Genomic DNA, 13,993 nt, shown 5'->3' with positions numbered 1-13,993 from the left:
GTAACTAATGGGTCTTGAAGTAAAGCCATATCGGCATATTGGCATACTCCTGTCACAATCATGCACTTATGATTATGAGGGGATACACATTACTTAATAAATGGGACAAAATAAGTCCAGAAAAAAAATATTCAAATTGACTCCTTAAAGCTGGCCTCAAAGGACAATGATGACCATAATGATGATGATGAACTGTCATACACAAACTCCTCAATTTGAACTACATAGGCAAGGGTGTTTTATATTTATTTTCAGGTCCCAACTCGGAGAAAGGGAGCTAGTTTGTGACTATTGGATATTTGGAGTCTGATCGAATGGCCATGACATGTGGGGTCCCTCAAGGGTCAGTCCTTGGACCCCTTCTGTTCAGTCTGCATGTGTTACCTTTGGGTCAAATGCTTCAGAACGTCAATGTTGACTATCATGGTTAAATTGGTTATGCAGATGACACACAACTGTATCAATGTTCCCAAATGACAGAAGTTCAATTAACGTATTGTGTCACTGTCTAGAGCAAATTAACAACTGGATGAACCAAAATTTCCTTCAGCAACAAAACGGAGGTTATTGATTTCGTCAATAATGAAAAGAGGACTTCTGTTAGAAAACACCTCCGAGTCACTAGCCTGGTTTGCATGGAGCCATGTAGTGATGGGCATTACAGTTCTTTTAGGTGAACTGAATCATTAGAATCAGGTCATTTAAAAGAACCGTTCAAAAGATTAGTTCACCGAATCGTTAATGAATGACCTTGATAAATCTTGATAAATCACGTGACTGATGTCTGTGTCTGATTCGATTCAAGGAGGGGAGCATATAAATGGCAGATAAGAATGGATCACATCATTTGGAAACAGGTGACCAGAAATCTTCATTCGGAATGATTTCAAACAGAATGACTAAAAAGTCTCTATATGAACTGTCTAGACTACTGTCTAAAGACTACTGTCTTTAGAAACCAAAAACCCAGTTGGGGTGATGAGAGACTCAAACCTGACTTTCAGCAATCATATCAAATCAATCGCTAAAACAACCCTTTTTCAGCTAAAAAACACATCCAGACTGAAGGACTGCATGCTTCCAGTGGACCAAGAGAAGCTTATCTATGCATTTATGTCACTCACCACGCAGAATAAATTAATCGGTTTCCTGCTTCAGAAGTGTGGATCTTCGCTGCATTGTCGTGTGTTACATGCCAGAAGCACGGGTTTACTCGTTTGGATAAAGCGGAACTATGTGTGTGTCATCTAATGGTCCTGCACGGACGTGTACTGTTGACACTGCAGCTGCCGATAAACAACATTGTTGAAGCATTACGAGTGGCGTCGCGTCTGTCTGACATGAATAGTTAACGTTACACAAACTGTGGTATTTTCACCATAGAGACCCAATACAAAGTGAAAACTCCGCAGAGAAGTCAATATATTCAAGCGAGGCCCGTGTTGTGAGCGAGACGACGCTGTGCATACAAGTTGTTCCGACAAAGACCAAGATTCCTTGCGAATACAAATAAGCGAAGAAGAGGAAAAGAAGACAACGAATAAGTCGTGAGCATGCGCACAACGACAAACAATGCCCTTTTCAATCGAGGTATTCTGAATGCGTTTATATGAACCAGTATTCAAGTTATGAATCTTGAGAGGTATGATGGATACGGACTATGCACCGCCAACATTCATGTCTGTGGGGTCATTGAGCATGACAGTATGATACCCAGAACTGCTAAGAAACTACCAAGAAAGATAATTCTTCTTCTTCTATTAAGTTAAATTATATTAAACAACTGTTTTAAAGATTTTCTACTGATTTAATGAAAAATAAAGAAATATAATTTAACAGCTCATCCATGCTTGATCAAATGTAGAAAATCATAAATGTTTTTGTCTTTGCAAAACAATATAACAACAATATATTGAATCTAATCTTGGATGATGAAGATATTTAATATTTACTGGAAGGTGTTTCATAATGATAGCTTGTATAGTTTCAATGTCACATCTGTAGCTCTTATCTAACAATACCTAGCGGTAGAATATTCAGGGTAACTACAGGAGCTGACCTAAATTGAAGCACCTGAACCCTTATAATTCCTGTCGCTGCGCCTGCTTCGACGATGCTGTCTGACTGAAAGTAGTGGGTCACAGATGAAATGTTGATATTGTGACAGCTAGGATGGGATTTCACTACTTGAATGCATATTTTATGCAGTTTATTCATTGTAGCCCAAAGCTAAGAACTGTTTTATCATTGAATTTGCCATCTATTTAAACATAGATTGCTTATCTCTGGAACAGTGAATTGGATAAATTAACCTATTTTTAATTTAGCTCAATTAATTAAAAATCACAGGATATTCTTTGCTTATGTAATTGTGAGTATGTGTGGCATGAGTTCATGGTCTACTGTGGAAATTACTTGTATTTTAAATGCACTCAGTGACATTAAACTGGAAAAAGTGAGAGGACATCACCATTCATATTCATCTTGATCTCATGATGTCATGATTTTTCTGATGACCCTCTTCTCAGTTCTTACCCTGGTGACATATGACTGGAGACAATTCTGCCTTTAAATGGAACACTGATTGTTTTTGATTGTTGTTCATGTTTATTCACAACCCTCGGGTCAGCCGCCTCCCATAATCTGCAGATTTCCCAAGGACAATTTAGGGTAACTCATGAATAATAAATTGTCTCAATAATATTGTCGTGAAAGGACCCCTGGCAACTATGAATACCATTAGAGCCTGATCAGAGGCCTTTAGTGTCACATTTACATGTCCACTGCAACAATACCTACCCAGAGTGACTCTGGTGGCTTTGACTTTTATTGTTACTTCACATATCCATATATCATTCACATCATAGACCATATATCAGGAGACACACAATTCTTACTTTATTATTATTATTATTATTATTATTATTATTATTATTATTATTATTATTATTATTATAGCATTTTAAGTTGATAGACAGACAGACAGACAGATAGATAGATAGATAGATAGATAGATAGATAGATAGATAGATAGATAGATAGATAGATAGATAGATAGATAGATAGATTGAGACACCAGCCCTCATCGCGCCCCAGTTACTGTTGGGCCAATAGCAAGGCTGGCTTCCATTATAATGACAGCCAATGAGCTGAACTCTGTGTTTTTGCTGAGTATTGGCCTTCTCGTCTTCCATTTTACGTTTACGTCGTTAAGAGGTAGGAAGTGTCCATTCATTGTTTTGGCTAGCACTGCGGCTCACACATGTTGGCACACGTGACCCGTTGCGTCTTTCAGCTGAGAAAACGTGACATGCGATGTGACACTTCACTCCCGAATGCAGAAACATTTTCTCCTCGGAATTATCTTGGAAATGGACAACAAAATTTTGCCTTCTACATACATTACGAGATAATGAAAAAAAAAATAGTAACGTATACAGCCACTTGTGAAAGTAACTTTAATCAGATGACTGGTTTGAAAAATGAATGTGTTAATAGCTCGTTATTGATGCTCATTATTGAAAGAAAGTAATCAGATTAAAGTAACTCGTTACTTAGTAACACATTAGTGGCAATACTGTCCGCGACACGTCCACATTGCCCACACGTGCACCTAGAATTTGTAAACTACCGTATTTTCCGCACTATAAGGCGCACCGCTTTTTAAGACGCACCTTCAATGAATTAGATACTTTAAAACCTTTTCCACATATAAGGCGCACCGCATTATAAGGCGCACCTTCAATGAATTACATACTTTAAAACCTTTTCCACATATAAGGCGCACCGCATTATAAGGCGCACCTTCAATGAATGACATATTTTAAAACCTTTTCCATATATAATGTGCTACAGTAGAGGCTGGGGTTACGTTATACATCCATTAGATGGTGCTGCACTAAAGGGAATGTCAACAAAACAGTCAGATAGGTCAATCAAACTTTATTAATAGATTACAAACCAGCTTTCTGACAACTCCATTCACTCCCAAAATGAATAAACAGCTGTTTTATTATTTTCTTTGAGGTAAAGCATTAGTATTAGCTAGCGATCCAATATGGCGGGATCTTCTGCGCATGCGCATCACCGATCGTGCAGGGTCACCGATAGCGCATTGACAGCTTATTGACCTGTTGCGGCTCAATATTGATCCATATATAAGGCGCACTGGATTATAAGGCGCATGGTCAGCTTTTGAAAAAATTGAAGGCTTTTAGGTGCGTCTTATAATGCGGAAAATACAGTACTCAGAGTCGCGGACGAGCAAACACTATCGTAAACAGTGTTTTCTACTTCCCAATTCTGTGTTTTATTTACTTTGCTAAGTCATCCCAAACTGTTTTCGTCGATAGTATATTAAGGAAAAAAAAACTTTTAAATTTCTATTGTGGTGTTAAGCGCTGTTCATACACCGTACACACTCTTTACTGCCTCCTGTAGTCTGGGAGAATATCAACCACAGCTGAGACGTGTCCCGAAAAGAAAGTCCACCTCCATAGTGTGGAATTGGTTTGGCTTTTCCCCAGAGGACAAGGCTCAGACAGAAGTAAATTGCAAAGTTTTCAGAGACTCCGTTCTGACGTCAGATTGGCAATACAGCGAACCTGTTTAATCAGATGCGGAGACAGCATCCGAAACTCTACGCCGACAGCCAAACATAATTATGGATATATCAACATTGAGGTCGATTGTTGAAATATTCTAGCTGCATTACAAGTAAAGTCTAATTCTAAATCAGGTCTTCATTTTTTAATTGCAAATTTGTGATGTTGTAGATGTCTGTTTTCATGCAATTTCCGTTAATGTAGGGTGGATCTACACTAATAGTGGATGTTCTCTGTCTCTGATTACAACACATGTCACTCCTTATAAATGAGAATCCTGTCCCACAAACCTGACCTTAATCAGTCAGAAGGAATTCGGTCTGTTATTTGTAACCCTCCTGTAATATATTTCTTTAAATTCTGAAGAAGTTGAAAACCTTGAATGTCCTACCTTTCAAATGATATGACTGATCATTAGAACTATGTTTGAATGTTTACATTTCAGCTTGCAATATCGTTATCCTGTAGACACTTCTTGAAAATGGTGGTATGCTGTGCCGTTTTTGTCGTTTCTATTAAAAAAAAAAAAAAAAAAAAAAAACTCAAGCATGTTGCTTTTTCGTGCAAGCCATTAACAAAATGGTAAAGGGCAGCTCATAATGTGTTTGGTTGCACTTGTTTACACATCTTTGTGTAAACCTTACTGACACAGTGGCTGCTCAAACATAATTAGCACTGTCTCCAAACTCTTCAGCTGAGATGTAGACTTTTGACACCATTTGAGTTGAGCTGTCATAACTCACACTTGCATCCCAAGCTGTAAAAACTGCTCACGCATGGATGCCACAAATGATCTGCTTATTCTCTCGAAAACACCCATGTCAAATATTTATTTACTCTCAATGTGGTATACTGAATGACAAAGGATCAAGCAGCTTCGGTAAACTGATTGCACTTATTATATCATGGAATGTTAGATGCTCAATTTAGGCCTGTATTCTAATGATTTATGTTACATTAAAAATTCATGCCAATGTTTTATCATGCATGACCCACACGATGAACTGTCCATATCACTGCTATGTTTTGATTGGATTTTTCCATATCATACAAATATTCAACCTTGCCTCTGTTCAATAGTTGATCTTCCACTACTGTAGACAATTGTATTCAGTTTCACTTTCACAGGGTTTGTCTCCCCAGTTGTGGAAATGTGAAAACCAACACACAGCCTTGATGACAACCGATTTTTAATGTGAATGGGCTCAACTGGGGATTTTCCCTGTGGTGAAATTCAGACGCGTGGCAGTGGTAGCAATTTCAGATGTTCCAATAGTGTTTGGAAAATGAATTGAACACTAATTGAATGGTCAAGGCATAGTCAAATGTACAATGATCAAGTGAGTGTAATGTACAGTCCACATTTCAGTCGACCTGATGAGTGAATAGCTGTGTTTACATGGAGACTTTTTTGTCATTCCAATTGAAATCAGGTCACTCAAAATGAGTGACATTAAGCAGTCAATATGCTATTATGGTAGCAAACAAAATGATTCAAGAGCATGAACATGATCTGATCCATTCTAATCTGTCATTTACATGTTGCACTCCATTAAAGCTAGTCAGACATCAATCACATGATTTATCAAGAGGGAGCCATTTTGCATAGTAGTTGTGATAGTTTTAACACTTTTATTGAAGCAACATGTTGAAGTTCCACCAAGTACTTTAAAACAGGTTCTCCCCTCGCAGACGAGCACCTGTCAAGACACCACCATTCTAACGGGAGGAAACGACAACGTCACAACAGAGAATGCACATACCGGACGCAACCTCGCCATTCCGATTAAACTGATTACATGACACTCGAGCAGATTGGCAAAAGGGGCAACCTACCCATGTCAATCCGACTGAAATTCCCATTGGAATCAGCCTTTTCATTCTGATTGAGGTGTTTATATGGAGCGTTCATTCTAATCGGACATTGCATACATGGCTTCTTATAAACATGGCTAATGAGCGTACAAGCAAACAGTATTAAGTCAAGTAATTTTAAGTGATGCGACAAAATTGCTGTTAGCTATTGTCCAAATGCTTGAATGTTCAATATTTTCCTTTTTTTTTTTTTTTTTTTTAAATGGGTATGCTGAACTAGATAAACAGGATGGAATGAGATCACAATGGCCTTGAAGTCTAAATCGGTGATTACGTGAGGGGTACCAAGAGACAGGATAAAGGGGACACTGACAGCTTGTACCCTTGATGGCCAAATCCCGACCCCTGTTGTCCTTCCAAGTGGGTAGCATTTCCAGCTGACAGACACTGTGATGTGTGTGCCCTCGATGTTACACCCTGGTAAGCTTTTTATTCCACTCTCTTATCGTGCATACTTTCTATTCCCACTTTCTTGTTCTTTTTGGGACTTGTTTCCCTGACAACTGCTTGCATCCTTTGAACATTTCTATTCATCCATCGGTTTTGGGAATATGACTGTTGGGCAACTTGGGGGGACGACGCCAGTACTGAGTAACTGGTGAATAACATCTGATTTGTTTTTGTAATCAGAGCATGAAGGTCAAAATAACATGAGTACAAAGTCCCTCGATACTTCGTAGTTTACTTATCGCGGATTCACTATCGCGGATTTGTATGTGGGTCCAAAATTCATACATTACAATCTGAGGTTGTACCTCGATATTTTGCAGGTTTTTCAGAGATTATTAACACCCCCAGAGCCTCCCTCCCTGATTTACTGTATTCTTTATTTCTCCTACTATTTTTTCCTATTAAGGTAGCCCGTAGGCAGTATCTTATTTTGAAATGACTTGGTCAGAACCACCAAAAAGCCCAAAACGGGTCACAATACTGCCGACGGGTTAAGTGTTTAGAAGGGTGGGATGTTGGAACTGCGTGGTGGCGTTATGGGTCTGCCCAATTCGCAATGAATGCGTAATAGATGTGGAACGGCGTCCAAAAGGAATAGAAAGCATTTGAGTCTGCGTGTCAATTCACACCAGCTGCAGTGTTTTGCGTATGCGGTGCTTATCAGATGCAGAGCTGCTGAAGGTTTCTACAAGGTTTCAATTCTTTTTCGGATTCCGCATGTGGATTTTCATGAAGCTGAAGAAATTACACAAGCCGGACAGGAAGTCAGACGTCAGACCTTCTGGCATAAATCGACTAATCTGATTCATTTTAATTTTGCATTAAAGTGTATTGCAAAAGCATTTTTTTCTTTTCCCCTGATTCCTGTTTATTAACCAGTGATCGGTGTTTATTTCGGGGGGGGGGGGGGGGGTCGATGTTGTACTATGCTACTGGTTCTATCATTGTTTTCCAAACTAAAAACAGATGTTCGCAAATGTCTTATTTTGGTTAAACGCAGAAGAAAATCAGTCTTCTTTATGAAGCTCAGCACTACAGAAATCAGTGAACAACAGTTACTGTTGGTATGCTGAAATCAGAGTATTTGGACAATTTTAAATAAAAAATGGCCCCAAACGATTACTCAATTATTAAAATATTTGTCTGAATTTGATAATCGATTAATTTTGACAGCTCTATTGTGGTGATATAAATAGAACAAATAGGAATTCCCATTTACATCGTACATGCTATGTTGGCCTTCAGTTGTGTAGGTACACATAAATTTATACCAAGTAAAACATGACTACGTCACTACGGAAACATCAAAATACTTCCTTCATATGTACAGTATAGTTTGTGTGTAATTCCAAGATTCCCTATGTAGATCTGCTAAATTTCCATCTCTTTTCATTTGTAATTTCAATGACTAGCTTGCAGTGTCCATTAGTTATATATCTGAATGCATTGCACAAAGAGAGGCTGCAGAGTTCTGGAAGATTTTAAATTATTGGAAGGACTTAGAGATAAGACCAAAGAGAATGGCGTATCAATAGTCAATATAGTCAATAAAGGAGAATAATAAATCTAGGCTTTTGTTGTGTTTGGTGGTGAGGTGAGGTAGAATGCAGATCATAAAGAGAAGAGGCAAGGCAGAGCCCTGGGGCACACCAAAGATTTAGAACTATGGGATTTGTTTGTTTTGAGGTAAGAAGCTGAACTGAGAGGTGAAGAGGAGGTTGGATGCAGACAGACTGTAGTGGCAGAAACCAGTTTGGAATTCATGAAGATTATTGAAAAACTAGGTGGGATTAACAATGGAAGGTAACTAACTGCATTATCAAGGAGGAGTTTCTGCTTTCATTTAAAGTTAACTAAATTATTTGTTTAGAAAATCAACCTTTACCATGATCCCAAAGGATAATTATTGCAAGTATATATATTTCCCATTAAGACAATTACTTTTTTTTTTTGTGACTGATACATATGGGGACTGTGGTCTATGGAATCAGAATCCTGCCAATAGGTCGCTTGCACATGTCGTCACTTCCGCCTCGGATTTCTCGTAGTCGCCATGCTGGGTGGCCTCCATTTACGTAGCGATTCGGTCTAACACGTATCTATCACGTTTGTTTTCTGCGTTTAAAATGGTACATTGTTGCTGCATCGTTGGCTGTTCGAACAAAGCCAAGGGGGAAAATGGTCGGTCTTTTTTCCGAATTCCGAAAATAATTAGGAACCAGGGCCTGGAGACAGGAGTGCGGACTCCGGAGGGAAGTCGTTACTTTGGGCTCGTGTGTGCAGCGATCACTTTGTGAGCGGTAAGCTTGTTTACCTTTATTTAATGCATGAGGATTAATAACGTTTCGACCGCCCATATATGGGCAAGTTGCTTATGTTTTGGATTCATGAGCAAGCAAGTTCGGTAGTACAAGCTGGCTAGCGGACGTTAGCCGAAAGCTAACATCGAACATTTTCACCCAAGTAGTGCCAGTGCAAAGTGTTTACTGCTGAAATTGGATTGATTAGTCTTGGGCTTTTAATGCCGATAACATGTTTTTTGGTGGCAAAATGTAAACTTGGAAAAAAAAGAGACAGAAGGGGCTGATGCAAGAAAACAGACCCCCGGGGGTGATGCAAGAAAACAGAGCCCCGGTAGCCTACACATCATGCTAAAGAACTTATTCACGGCCACCCTACTGCGGTAAAATAACCAGTCTTTCCATATTTTATTTGTTTATATATTTGTTTATTTTAACAGGTCGCCCTGCGCCCGTTTTTCTGTCCAATCATCCCGACTGGGCTCCAACATTAAAGTTGGGTCCCAAGTTACAACATCTATGTCTCAGCCCAGTAGGTGCCAAGATATGAACGTGCACAGGAGAGACAAGCAAAGAAAAGACGACTCGAAGTGGCAGAGATTGTTGCAGTTATGCAGCCAGATGGCTCCAGTAACCTGTACCCTCAAGTACTGCTGACATCATTGACTCTGGTATGCCACTCAGAATTCATTACATGATATATTGTATGCATGAGTGAATGTATGTGTTTGTTTGTGTGTGTACACGCACCTTATATTTTAGAGACATTTGGAAGTGTTTATAGAAATAAGTATTTGCCTGTAGCAATGTTCATACATTTAAAAAATGCAACAAAATGTGTACATTTCTTTTACACTGACAAAAAAACTATACTACTTTACTATATTAAACCTTTTACTGGTACCGTATTTTTTTGTGATTTTTTATTTATTTTTTTCTTTAGGGATCTCATGCCACACCGACTTGATTGCCAATGACATGATGGAAACGAAGGCGAGCATCAAAGCATTGGAGGAGGACAACATGCGACTGTTTGTTTGGCGCTAATAAAGGCAGCGTTTATACAAATTCTATTGTTGGGTTTGTTTACAAAGCTATACATAAGACAAATGACAGGATTTGACTCAATGTGCAATATGGTCCCTCTTAAAGTAATGGCATAAATCTCTATTATTTCTAAAAGCACAAAAAATGAAGTGAATAATGATTAGATGTAGTAATTTCAGGGTTAAAAATTGAACTGTTAATTAATGTAGTTTATTTTAGCACAGGTGCCTACCATCCTGAGATGACGGTATGATGTAATGTTGATGGGGTACGCAATGACTTTCATTATGCTATGTACAGAGGAAAAAGTTGCTCTCTTTTAAATTTGTTTAATGTAAGACAAGTACCAGTACTGTGTTTCAGTTTTCCCAATAATCCTTGTTTCACACTTGTCACAAAACCACTGTCCTTTTGGCAGTCTAGATTGGCACACTTCAAGTGATATTTGATTTTACAATCTGCTGCAGCACAAAAAACTACTTTATTCCGCATCTTTGAAGTACATGAGCAAGTGGTAGGTGACAGCGGCTGAGCAGGAACACTGGAAGTCCACTGCTGATCTAGTAAATGCTCTCCCGAGCAGTTCAGGTAAGGAGGGGATTTTGGGGAAAAAAAAAACTCTGGCTTTTCCAACTGGCCAAAACGAGCGATCTGGGTGGACTCGCTCAATCACACTTTGTCCACACCACAAAGTCGCAGAAGTCCCGTCCAGTTAAACTCATCTGTGCCTGAATCTGAAAATATTACAAACATTGTAATGAAAATATGAAACAGAATTAAATAAGAAACTACAAAAAGTAAAGCCATACATACCTGGTAATACTATTGGTGTTGTCGTGACAAGTGATGGGAATTGTTGCCATCTGGCACCAGACAGAAATTGGGTGTTGTGACAGCCTCCTTAACCGTGAGATCATAAGAAAAGCTGTCAGTATGCTCAGTAGTTACCATGAACACGTTTTATTGTACTGGAAACTGAAACTAAAAATACGTCCTCTGAGAGTGGTTAACCTTAACCATTTAGAATAAGTTGATTAAGTAACATGTAACTAGTGAAAGGGTAGCATTAAATTTAATTAAGCCACGGGGAGGCTGTGCATAGTTACTTTTTATTCTTATACGCTCTGCCATATTTGCCTGTTATAAAATTATTAGAAAAACCACATCAGGTAAACCCAGCTGTGCATGTAAACACAATGATAACAGGAAGCCTGAGAACAAATCAACATTTTTGTGTGCAGAATTACCAACACCATGTGGTTTACTTACGTGCAACAGCAACCGTTTCTTCTGATGCGATGTTAAAGTTTACACTCTGTATCCACCCGCTTACAAAATAATTGTAAGCCTCCAGGGATTTGTTGGCGTGTTATGGAGCATGTTGTCAACACGAGGTAGGGAAAGATGTCCAGAGATGTCACATTTGGCCAGCAAGCTTTCTCCGTCAAAAAAAAAATCACCCTTGGTCAGGACGTAATTAGGATCAATCCCGCCACACAGAGACACCTTCTGCCTGTATCGTTGTTTTTGATCTTCCGGTAAATCGTGAAAATACTGCGAAAATTACATCAGGTTGATAAGCTCTACCGTGTAACTCGCGAGTGTACCTTGTGAACCGGCGGACACCCAATATGGCGCCCGAAGGAAAAACTCCCATGATGCATTACGATGTGCAAGCGACCTATACTCGAAACCTCGTAACACAAATTTTCAGAGGTTCAAAACGGTCATGAGTCAAGTTTCAAAAACGTTATTTTGGCATTGTATTCCCTGGGTATTGATTTGTTTCCCATTTTTGAAACCTGTAAACTCTCAATGTTCTCAAAACGTTGAAAAAATATTTGCAAACCTGAAAACTGGGTTCGAATCTCCAAAAAAATCATATTAAATAATTCAAAAAGCCAACTTTTTTTTTTTTTTCCCTAATTTAATTTTACAGCGTTTCACCCACAAACTTTCAGAGGTTCAAAACGGTCACAAGCCAAGCTTTAAAAAAGGCATTTTGGCATTTGCCAACTCCGCGAATCCTCGTAACTTCCAACTTCAAACTTGAAGCCACACAGTGGTGGTGTGGTTGGGAGTAGGAAGCGGAAGTGAACTTCAGTCCGATCATCTTTTCTGTTTGCTGAGCAACACTGTGGCCAATCGGACTTAAGCCTTAGTTTACAGTATTTACATGTAGTCCACATATAAAACATAGTTTAACTACTAATTACAGCAAATTACTGTCATTTGTTTTTACCCATAACACACTTTGTTTTACCCATAATGCATTGCGGTATACTGTAAAATTAAAAATAAGATAATGCTGTATTTTTTTTTTTTTTTTTTACTGTAGGTTTTACAGAAATGTGTTACAGTGCATTTTATGTATTTGTCTTGAATGTAACACAAAATACCAAATTTCCATCCCTTTTCTCCAATCTCTCTTTCTTTTATGTCAAGGGAGTTCTTTGCTCAGGGATGAAACCAAACAGGTAAAGTGGTTAAGTGTGGAAGATTGGGAGTAAAATGTGAGACAAAGCAATTGCATTTTATATTGAATTGGGACTAAGGGAATAACCCCCCCCACACCTCCCAAGGTTTTGCACTTCCTATGTGGAGGGATGAAAGCTCACAGGAAATTGGACGGTTTTATCACACCATCTGGTAAGGTAACAAGTTACGATATTTGACCCTGTCAGCTTCTCAACTTTGACATTTGATGTTGCTTTTCATTCAAAATACAGTTCAGATGCATTAATTCTATTGAACTGCTGTCCATATTATATTGCACAAGTATGCAATAAATGTTTCATTTCACCATATTTGTATCTAATCCTTGGCACAAAAATAAATAAATAAATAAAACATGTTGAGTCATCTCTATTTTGGCCAGATTGGAGCTTGTTTTTACGATGTTTGCAGAAATGCCAACATTAGATTTTATGCAGCACAAATCACATCAATATGCACTGTATCCTAAATTTCATTTTGGATACATCATATTATTGTAACAACGGTGTTAGTAATACTGTGCAATGTGTAACTTCACTAATTAGCAGCAACAAAAGTCAGTAATTGAAATGTGGAACATCTTAGACTCCATTAGACATTAATTAATTGTCTAATTAGACACCATGATTAGTGCATCGGTGTGCCTTAGAATGCCTACAATAAAAGGACACTCTGAAAGGTGCAGTTTTGTTTTATGGGTAGGGGGCACTCAGAAAAAACAGTCAGTACTAGGAATTTAACAATAACGGCATTATTGTGAAATTGCAATATTAAAACTGCCACAATGTTGTTGTTGTCATGTCACAACATTAAAAGCACATCAGTTAAAACAGTTGGACTGTTTTCCATTTGTGCAGTTATAGCACACTAATATGGCTAGTTTTTTTGTTTTTTTTTGTTTTTTTTTAAAGTGCAGTTTAATTTTCATAAGGTTTGGCTTTGGCCCTTCTATGCTAAAAATCCATGCTAATCGTCAGATGTAGGGGAATGTAATATGCTTGTGAGTCAATATGTGGAGCAACTCAATGTGTGCTTGCATTAACAAGTAAGCACCAGCAACGTGAAAAATCAACTTTTTGGAGCTTCTAGCCATGTTAAAATGCTAATTCCTCATCAAAAACAGCGCTGAAATGGTGTTTTCCTCCATTCACTTTTCTATGAGAAATTCTAGATCATTCTGCTCTCCAAGCACCAGCCTCCCCTCCTCCTCCACTACGATTT

At 38.4% G+C, this 13,993-nt stretch overlaps 2 long non-coding RNA genes across 2 annotated transcripts; one reads left to right on the top strand and one right to left on the bottom strand.

The window, feature by feature from the left end:
* The first annotated feature begins 8,939 nt into the window (after positions 1–8,939).
* On the top strand, positions 8,940–10,904 carry LOC144016688 (uncharacterized). Its single transcript, XR_013282975.1, has 3 exons — positions 8,940–9,229; positions 9,670–9,900; positions 10,173–10,904. It is a non-coding gene; the product is annotated as an uncharacterized LOC144016688 (long non-coding RNA).
* On the bottom strand, positions 10,739–11,914 carry LOC144016689 (uncharacterized). The gene is made up of 3 exons (XR_013282976.1): positions 11,546–11,914; positions 11,090–11,176; positions 10,739–11,010 (listed from the first exon to the last, which is right to left on the bottom strand). It is a non-coding gene; the product is annotated as an uncharacterized LOC144016689 (long non-coding RNA).
* Between the last annotated feature and the right edge of the window lie 2,079 nt (positions 11,915–13,993).

The sequence above is a fragment of the Festucalex cinctus genome, chromosome 3 (genome assembly GCF_051991245.1).
Source record: "Festucalex cinctus isolate MCC-2025b chromosome 3, RoL_Fcin_1.0, whole genome shotgun sequence".
In the NCBI taxonomy this organism is placed as follows: domain Eukaryota; kingdom Metazoa; phylum Chordata; class Actinopteri; order Syngnathiformes; family Syngnathidae; genus Festucalex; species Festucalex cinctus.
This window is presented reverse-complemented; position numbering and strand designations above follow the sequence as displayed.